This window comes from Bos grunniens, chromosome 21 (assembly GCF_055505025.1).
Source record: "Bos grunniens cultivar Pamir isolate PY7600 chromosome 21, Bosgru_T2T1.0, whole genome shotgun sequence".
NCBI lineage: Eukaryota > Metazoa > Chordata > Mammalia > Artiodactyla > Bovidae > Bos > Bos grunniens.
Window position 1 is genome coordinate 21,223,519 of NC_141185.1, and position 7,993 is coordinate 21,231,511.

Here is a 7,993-nt window from a genome sequence, read left to right on the forward strand (position 1 = left end):
GGACTAGGGCAGGACACTTCACCTTAAAGTAAGCCAATCAAGAGGAGTATGATCAACTTTTTTGTGGCATATCTTCCAGAATAATCCAGTGAGATCTTCACACGAACTTCAACTGGAGACAAAGAATAAACTTGCAAATGAAAGTAGATACTTGAACTAGAAGACCATGTAAACTAGTCAGGGCCAGCAGCTGGGCCCTATGCAAAAGAAAAGAGCAAAGGACGCCTGCTGAAAAGGAGAGACTACGGAACAACTGGGCTTCCCTTGTGGCTCAGCTGGTAAAGAATCCGCCCACAATGTGGGAGACCTGAATTCGATTCCCTGGGTTGGGAGGATCCCCTAGAGAAGGGAAAGGCTATCCACTCCAGTATTCTGGCCAGGAGAATTGCATGGACTGTATAGTCCATAGGGTCGCAAAGAGTTGGACACGACTGAGCGACTTTCACTTCCACTTCCATGGAACAATTAATTACTGTTTTTAGTTCCCCACCTAGTTCCGGGGAGGCTCAGGTGTGTTCTAATGTATGCGTATGGATGTCCTCAAAACTCCCTAAAGTATCTCTAAAAAAAGAAAATGAAAAAAAAAAATCCCCGCATTACATAAACTAGTAAAGAAACTAAAGGAACCCAATTAAAATGACTACTTAGAGACAGCACCCTTGGAGTAACTGTGGGATACTGCCCATACACAATATAAGCTGTACAATTCAAACCAAGATAATTAAAATCAGTCAATTACTGATGTTGACTAGAAGTCAAGGTATCAACTTGCATTAAAGATAGCAATATTCAGCTTTTAACTACAAAAGGTACCTATAGAAACATTCAATCTCCCGAATTAAAAGCAAGAAAATAGTAATGCTATAAAAATAAGACATTCAAGTTAAACCTCTTTTTCTTTTTTCTTTAAACTCTGAAAGGAATGAATGAAAATACATATATATAAAATAGTTGAAGGAGTGGAACTGAAACACAGGAATTAGCTAGCAGGCCCTGCTCTTGGAACACAAAGTGGCTCCAGCCCACACACATGAAAGTTCTTTGGTTAAGAAGTTGTAATCCGGCATCCTGCCAGATTTCTGGTTTTGCTTGAATCTGGTTATGTTTGCCCTACAGAATATTTTTTATGTGAAAGCTGAAAATCAAGACATTTCATCTTTTAAAAAGTTAGACTTTTAGTTTCTCCTGATAAATTAGTAAACTTGGAAACACAGAGCCCAGTTTCCCATTGGGAAAAGCATCCTCTGGTAAGCCACAGTCCTCCCCACCACCTATTATGTTGCTGAGAACCCAATTCTTCCCCTGTTGCTCCTGACTCCGTGAGGATGTGCTGTACTTGGTCACTCAGTCATGTCAGACTCTTTGCTACAGAGTAGCCCACCAAGCTCCTCTGTCCATGGGGATTCCCCCCCAAGAATACTGGAGTGGGTCGCCATGCCCTCCTTCAGGGAATCTTCCCAACCCAGGGATCAAACCCAGGTCTCCCACATTGCAGGTGTATTCTTTACCATCTGAGCCACCAGGGAAGCCCAAGAACACTGGAATGGGTAGCCTACGCCTTCCCCAGGGGAATCTTCCCGACCCATGAATAGAACTGGAGTTTCCTGCATTGCAGGTGGATATAAGCCTTTAGGATATGAGCTATCAATCTCTCCATTGATATAGATCTTCCAGTTCACAAACTTGCACAACCAACTTGTGAGTGGCTTGGTTAAGATCAGTTCTGACATCAACAACACGGTGCAACTATTAACAGAAAAAAAAAAAAAAAACACTTGGTCCTTTGTCCTGCATCCAGCTTAGCAGTGCAGGCTCTTCCTACCCTAAAGAAGTGTCCTTCAGTTCTTTGTTTCTTTTTCCTGTAATACAACCTCTCTAGGAACCATCCCAATCCCTCAGACAAGGGTGGAGAGGAAGAATCAAATTATCAGTTCTAATCTCCCAGGAGGCTCCTGTGCCTCTAAGTAAACTTATGGATGCAGCTAATAGATAACTGGAAGGAAGTTACATCATCTCTACCAGCCAGCAGTGTCTGAAACTCATACCCTGCTCAGGAAAAAAAAAAAAAATTCTTTCAAAAAATGTTTGAATTTAGGCAACTTGCATGTTTACTGGTAGCCTTGAACATCTTTTCATAATGTAATTAACATAAAATTTTTGTCACAGATTTTTTCTGTATTGAAATTTCAAATGATTCAGTATATTTTTATAACTACTGTTTGGCAATGCAGAGAAAGCCAGAGGGAAAATATATTTAATATCCTAATAACCAAATTGGAAAAAGCATTAACTTTAGCATGTTAGAAAAGGAAGAACATAAGAACATTGAATGTTTTTCTCCAGAAAAACACATTAACAAGAATTAAGGTATCTCTACAAAAAAATCAATCATAATAAACATAACAAGAGAAACAGGACAAACACTTGACCATCAGCAGGCACACATACCACCCCACCAGGGTCCATATCCATCTTGATGCTATACTCTTATCCATTATTCGTTGCCTGGGTTTCAAATCCAAATAAGCATGGGTAGTTGCCATAGAGACAATGTGTCACTTTTGGAACCAGAAGCTTAGTACTACTGAGTACTTATGGTCTTCATAACGTCAGTACTTCCTCCCACACTTTGAATTATACATCCAACATTACACATTCCGACATTAAAACTTCACAAAATGTGATTTCATTCTGTCCTTTAAAGAAGTCAATTTGTTACTTTCTCAAAAATAGTTTCCCCAAAATAATTTATAGTTTATGTAGTATAGTAAATGTCAAGAGAAACAACCTAAGTCATTTTACATGTTAAGAACATACATACTCAATACATGCTTAATGGATTAATATTAAAGATTCTGGCTTAATAAAATAAATTGTACACCATTATTGAAATGTACTTTTTTAAAGAATTTTTTATGTGGACCATTTTTAAAGACGTGGACCAGTCTTTATTGAACATGTTACAATAGTTTCTTTTTATTTAATGTTTTGGATTTTTGGCCACAAGGCATGTGAAGTATTAGCTCCCCAACCAGCACCCCTTGCACGGGACTACCAGGGAAGTCCCTGAAATACACTGTTTTTCAATCGTAACTGAGCATAATCATATCTTATTAATTCATGTCTTAGCTCAATGTCATTAATAATAGTATTCCTACCATCGTTCATTTAATATGAAAATTAAATGATTTTCATACTAAATGAAACTAAAAATTTAAAAACAACACTAAGCAGCAGCATTTTATTTTATAGCAGATTGATACAGAGGTCCTCCTTGACTTATAATGGGGTTCTGTTCCAATAAATCCATCATAAGTCAAAAATACCATAAGTCAAAAACAATTTAATATACTTGGGAGAAACATCAATAACCTCAGATATGCAGATGACACCACCCTTATGGCAGAAAGAGGAACTCAAAAGCCTCTTGATGAAAGTGAAAGTGGAGAGTGAAAAAGTTGGCTTAAAGCTCAACATTCAGAAAACGAAGATCATGGCATCCGGTCCCATCACTTCATGGGAAATAGATGGGGAAACAGTGGAAATAGTCTCAGACTTTATTTTTTGGGGATCCAAAATCACTGCAGATGGTGACTGCAGCCATGAAATTAAAAGACGCTTACTCCTTGGAAGGAAAGTTATGACCAACCTAGATAGCATATTCAAAAGCAGAGACATTACTTTGCCAACAAAGATCCGTCTAGTCAAGGCTATGGTTTTTCTAGTAGTCATGTATGGATGTGAGAGTTGGACTGTGAAGAAAGCTGAGTACCAAAGAATTGATGCTTTTGAACTGTGGTGTTGGAGAAGACTCTTGAGAGTCCCCTGGACTGCAAGGAGATCCAGCCAGTCCATTCTAAAGGAGATCAGCCCTGGGTGTTCTTTGGAAGGAATGGTGCTAAAGCTGAAACTGCAGTACTTTGGCCGCCTCATGCGAAGAGTTGACTCATCGGAAAAGACTCTGATCTGGGAGGGATTGGGGGCAGGAGGAGAAGGGGACGACAGAGGATGAGATGGCTGGATGGCATCACTGACTCGATGGACGTGAGTCTGGGTGAACTCCGGGAGTTGATGATGGACAGGGAAGCCTGGCGTGCTGCAATTCATGGGGTCACAAGGAGTCGGACACGAATGAGCGACTGAACTGAATTGAACCTACCAAATATCACAGCTTAGCCTAGGCTACCTTAAACATGCTCAGAACACTTATATTTAGTTGGCTAATCATCTGACACAAGCCTATTCTATAATAAAGTGTTTAATATCTCATGTGATTGATTGTACATTGTTCTAAAAGTGAAAAACATAATTTTTTTAGGGTATTTGGTTGTTTACCCTCAATATTGTGGTGCAACTGGGATATGTGGCTCACTGCCACTGTCCAGCATCACGAAAGAGTATCATACCATATATGACAAGCCTGGAGAAAATCAAACGTAGGTTTCTACTGAATGCACATCACGGTTTCACATCACTGTGAAATTAAAAAATCATAAGCAGAATCACCTACTTTGGAGACTATCTGTATTTTTATTTCCTTTAGGAACTATCCCTAATAATTAAAAATTATTAGTGGTATCTAAGGCAGGTATCTGCCTGCGAATGCAGAAGATGCAGTTTTAATCCCTGGGTCAGGAAGATACCTTGGAGGAAAACCCATTCCAGTATTCTTGCCTGAGGACTCTCATACACAGAGGAGTCTGCTGGGCTTACAGGCCATGGGGAAGCAAAACACTAGGACAAAACAACAACAACGAGAGGGTAGTTTGTTGCTAGTAAAACACTAAGAATAAGGAAAAATATCATTCTCAAATCAATCAGAGAATATCTCCAGATCATCAAAGAATCAGAGACTGGGAACCCTCATACATAGCTGTTAGGACTGGAAAATGATAGTCACTATAAAAACAGCTGTAAGTTTCTCCAAAAGTTATACATAGAACTATCATACAACCTATCATTTTCACTTCTAGGTATCTACTCAAGAAAAACAAGACCATATGTCCACAAAAGACGTGCAAATGAATATTTAAAGAAATGGTATTCAAAACAGCCAAAAACTAGAAACCTAAATGTTCATCAGAGAATTCCCTGGGGGTCCAGTGGTTAGGATTTGGTGCTTTCACTACCAGTGCTGGGATTCAATAATCAACTGGTAAATGAGTAAACCATAAATAAAATGAAATTCTATTTAGCAATAATAAAAGGAATTAATGACACAAGATCAAAAACATTATGCTAAGTCAAAGAAGACAGACATAAGAGATCATATACTGTATGAGTCCATTCATATCAAATGTTCAGAAAAGTAAAATTTACAGAAAAGGAAGGTACATTCATGGTTGCCTGGAGGTAGAAGTGGGGATTAGCTGTAAATGGGCATGTGGAATCTTATTAAAGAGATGAACATGTTCTAAAACTGATTTATAGTGTTGGTTGTACCACTTGATAAAATAAATTATTAATGTGTATACTTGAATGAATTATATATGAAAAATATACCTCAATAAAATAGGATGTTTTCTTTTTTAAAGTCAGAGAACATTAGAGCTGCAGGGAACCTTGCCAGAACTTATACAAATAAAGAAAGTGAGGCCCCAAAGGGTTAAATAACTTGTTTAAATGTTATCCAGTAATCCTGACAAAAGTAAAAAAGACTAAAATTCAGCCTCAGCCTCCTGCAAAAAATAAAATGCCATGGAATTGTTTAAAATTACAATAACAGTTGCACAGATTTCTTTGTGAGGAGTTCTAGAAGTATTAAAATTTGAGAACCTAAAAGAATGTTTAAAACATAAAAATCCTAAGAATGTGATGTTTAGAAAAATTTTTAAAAAGCTAGAAAAACTCATTTGTCACTCTTTGAGGCCATATAACTTTCAAAATTGGTAATAAAAGAAAAATAACTAAACATTTTTTCTACTTTCTGATAAAAGCTGTATTTCAGGGTAATGAAATGCTGCCAGTTTATGACAGAAAGCTTCTCCAATAGAGAGGAAGAATGCAAATTAATAAATGTAGATGGAATGAAAAAAAAAAACCACAAATTATCATTTTGAAGCCTATAATAAAATTATGATTCAGGCAAGAATTATCAATTATTATTAAGGCCATTAAGTGAATAGTTGAAGGGAAAGTTGAACATTTACAGAAAACATCATACCTCACAGATTACTTTGCTTTATGGAGACTTCACCAACCTATTCAAGCCATTAGCATTAAATGTCCAGGTTTATTAGAACTTCAGGTACTAGAGTTATAAGCTAAACACCAAGAGAAAGTAGTCAAACAATTACAGAAGGGAAGATATTCTCCAGGATAATATGCCTCCTCTTAGCTAATCAGAGAGAAAAAAAAAAAGTAGGGGTGACTAGATTGAGATTTTGAAATATAAACAAAAACAAATGTGGTCCTTAACTGGATCCTGGTTTGGACAAGATGGCTATAAAGAATATTTGGGAGATAACTAGATAAACTTGAAGATAACAGAAGTTATCTTAAGTGTGATAACACTATTTTTGTAATATACTATTATGTTTTCAGAAATACATATTGAAGTACTTACAAGTGGGAGATTCAGATACCCATGGTCCACTTCAAAATATTTCAATGAATTTAAAAAATAAAAAATTCAAATCCAAGTCTCAACTTCCTAATTCATTGCTGTTTCCATTACCGCTCATTAATTCATTCATAAAATTATTATAAGAAGAATTACATAGAAAAATCTCTTGCAGACAAGAGGTTCAGAGACGTGATCTACCACGAAGGAACGCATTTTTTTGTTGTTGGTTTTTTGTTGTTTTTACAGCCACCGAAAGACACGTAACTCAGAGGTAACAACTCAGTATCACAGGCAACAAGACACCAAAAGGCATCAAAGCATCACGAATGGAGAATTTTGCCCTCAAAGAGCTAAAAATATCTTATAGAACAGTTTCGTGAAGTTAATTACAAGAGAACTAGGCTGTTTCAAGATCATAGTTAAGGCTCTGAAGCGGCAGCCCACTAATGCAATCCTCAATTGTTACATAAAATTACCTATTCCCTTCTGACTTCACTGCCCTGTACAACCAGTTTACTACTTTTCAAGATGTGGTGAAGTTAACGGACACTCTTTCGAAAATCCCTCTCTCAAGCGAGGGCAGCCAAGCTAAAGAAAACCTTCACCGTAACAACCAGCTTCTTTACACCTAGGGCCTCAAAACAGGGAACGCGGAGCCTCCTCCCTCGGAGACCAGAGAAGACGCCGATTATCAACCAGCAGATCTAACTCATTTGCCTTGTTTTCGCCTGTCTCTCTAAATCCAAAGGGTGGCGCTGTCGTCATTCCTTCCCCGCACACCAGGTGTGCGCGCAGGTCCACTTCGAGGTCCGACCGAGGGGTGGCGGCGTCCACTGACGACCTCGGTCCGGCTTCTCCGCCGCCCCGGCCCGCGCGGCTCCTCTCCCTACCCAGCCCCTCCGAGTGAGCCCGCGAAAGCGCCCGCTCCCCTTCTCAGGGGCTCTCTCTCAGAAACTCTCCACAACACTAGGGGCAGGCGGGACGGCTAGGAAAGACACAAGCCAGCACTCTGGCTCTGAGCCCTCAGCCCAGAAAGAGAGAAGCGTATAATGAAAAGCGTCGCGACCTCTCGCACCAACGCGAGTTAACGCCACTTCGACCGCCAGAGCCCCCAAGATAACCGACTTGCAGACTTGACTGGACTGAGTGGTCTCTGAACGACGGGAGAGGGCGCCCATCTGCCGGCACCGCCAGCGCTTCCCGCCCCGCCCCACCGGCCTACGTGCGTCAGGAATCACGTGCCTCGTCTCTCTTTCCTACCGGCAAGCGGGCGCGCCCTTCTTCCGGAAGTCGCGCCCAGTCACGCCCAGTCTCCGCCTACCACCGGTGACGTCAAACTCAGCGCCTACCACTGCTCTGCCTCCGCCTCCAGGCGCGGGGAGGGCTCCCGGTTCCTTAAAATAAATCCTGCCGCTTCCGGGCTCCTAA

At 39.8% G+C, this 7,993-nt stretch overlaps 1 long non-coding RNA gene across 50 annotated transcripts in view; it reads right to left on the reverse strand.

Annotated features, from left to right (window-relative positions):
- LOC147349207 (uncharacterized) overlaps nucleotides 1-7,970 on the reverse strand; it is a 70,541-nt gene extending 62,571 nt beyond the window's left edge. For 18 of the 50 annotated variants that reach the window (XR_015149659.1, XR_015149682.1, XR_015149696.1 and 15 more), the window contains exon 1: nucleotides 7,632-7,813. This is a non-coding gene — a long non-coding RNA (uncharacterized LOC147349207). The other 32 variants (XR_015149685.1, XR_015149651.1, XR_015149670.1 and 29 more) reach the window with 10 other exon arrangements.
- Between the last annotated feature and the right edge of the window lie 23 nt (nucleotides 7,971-7,993).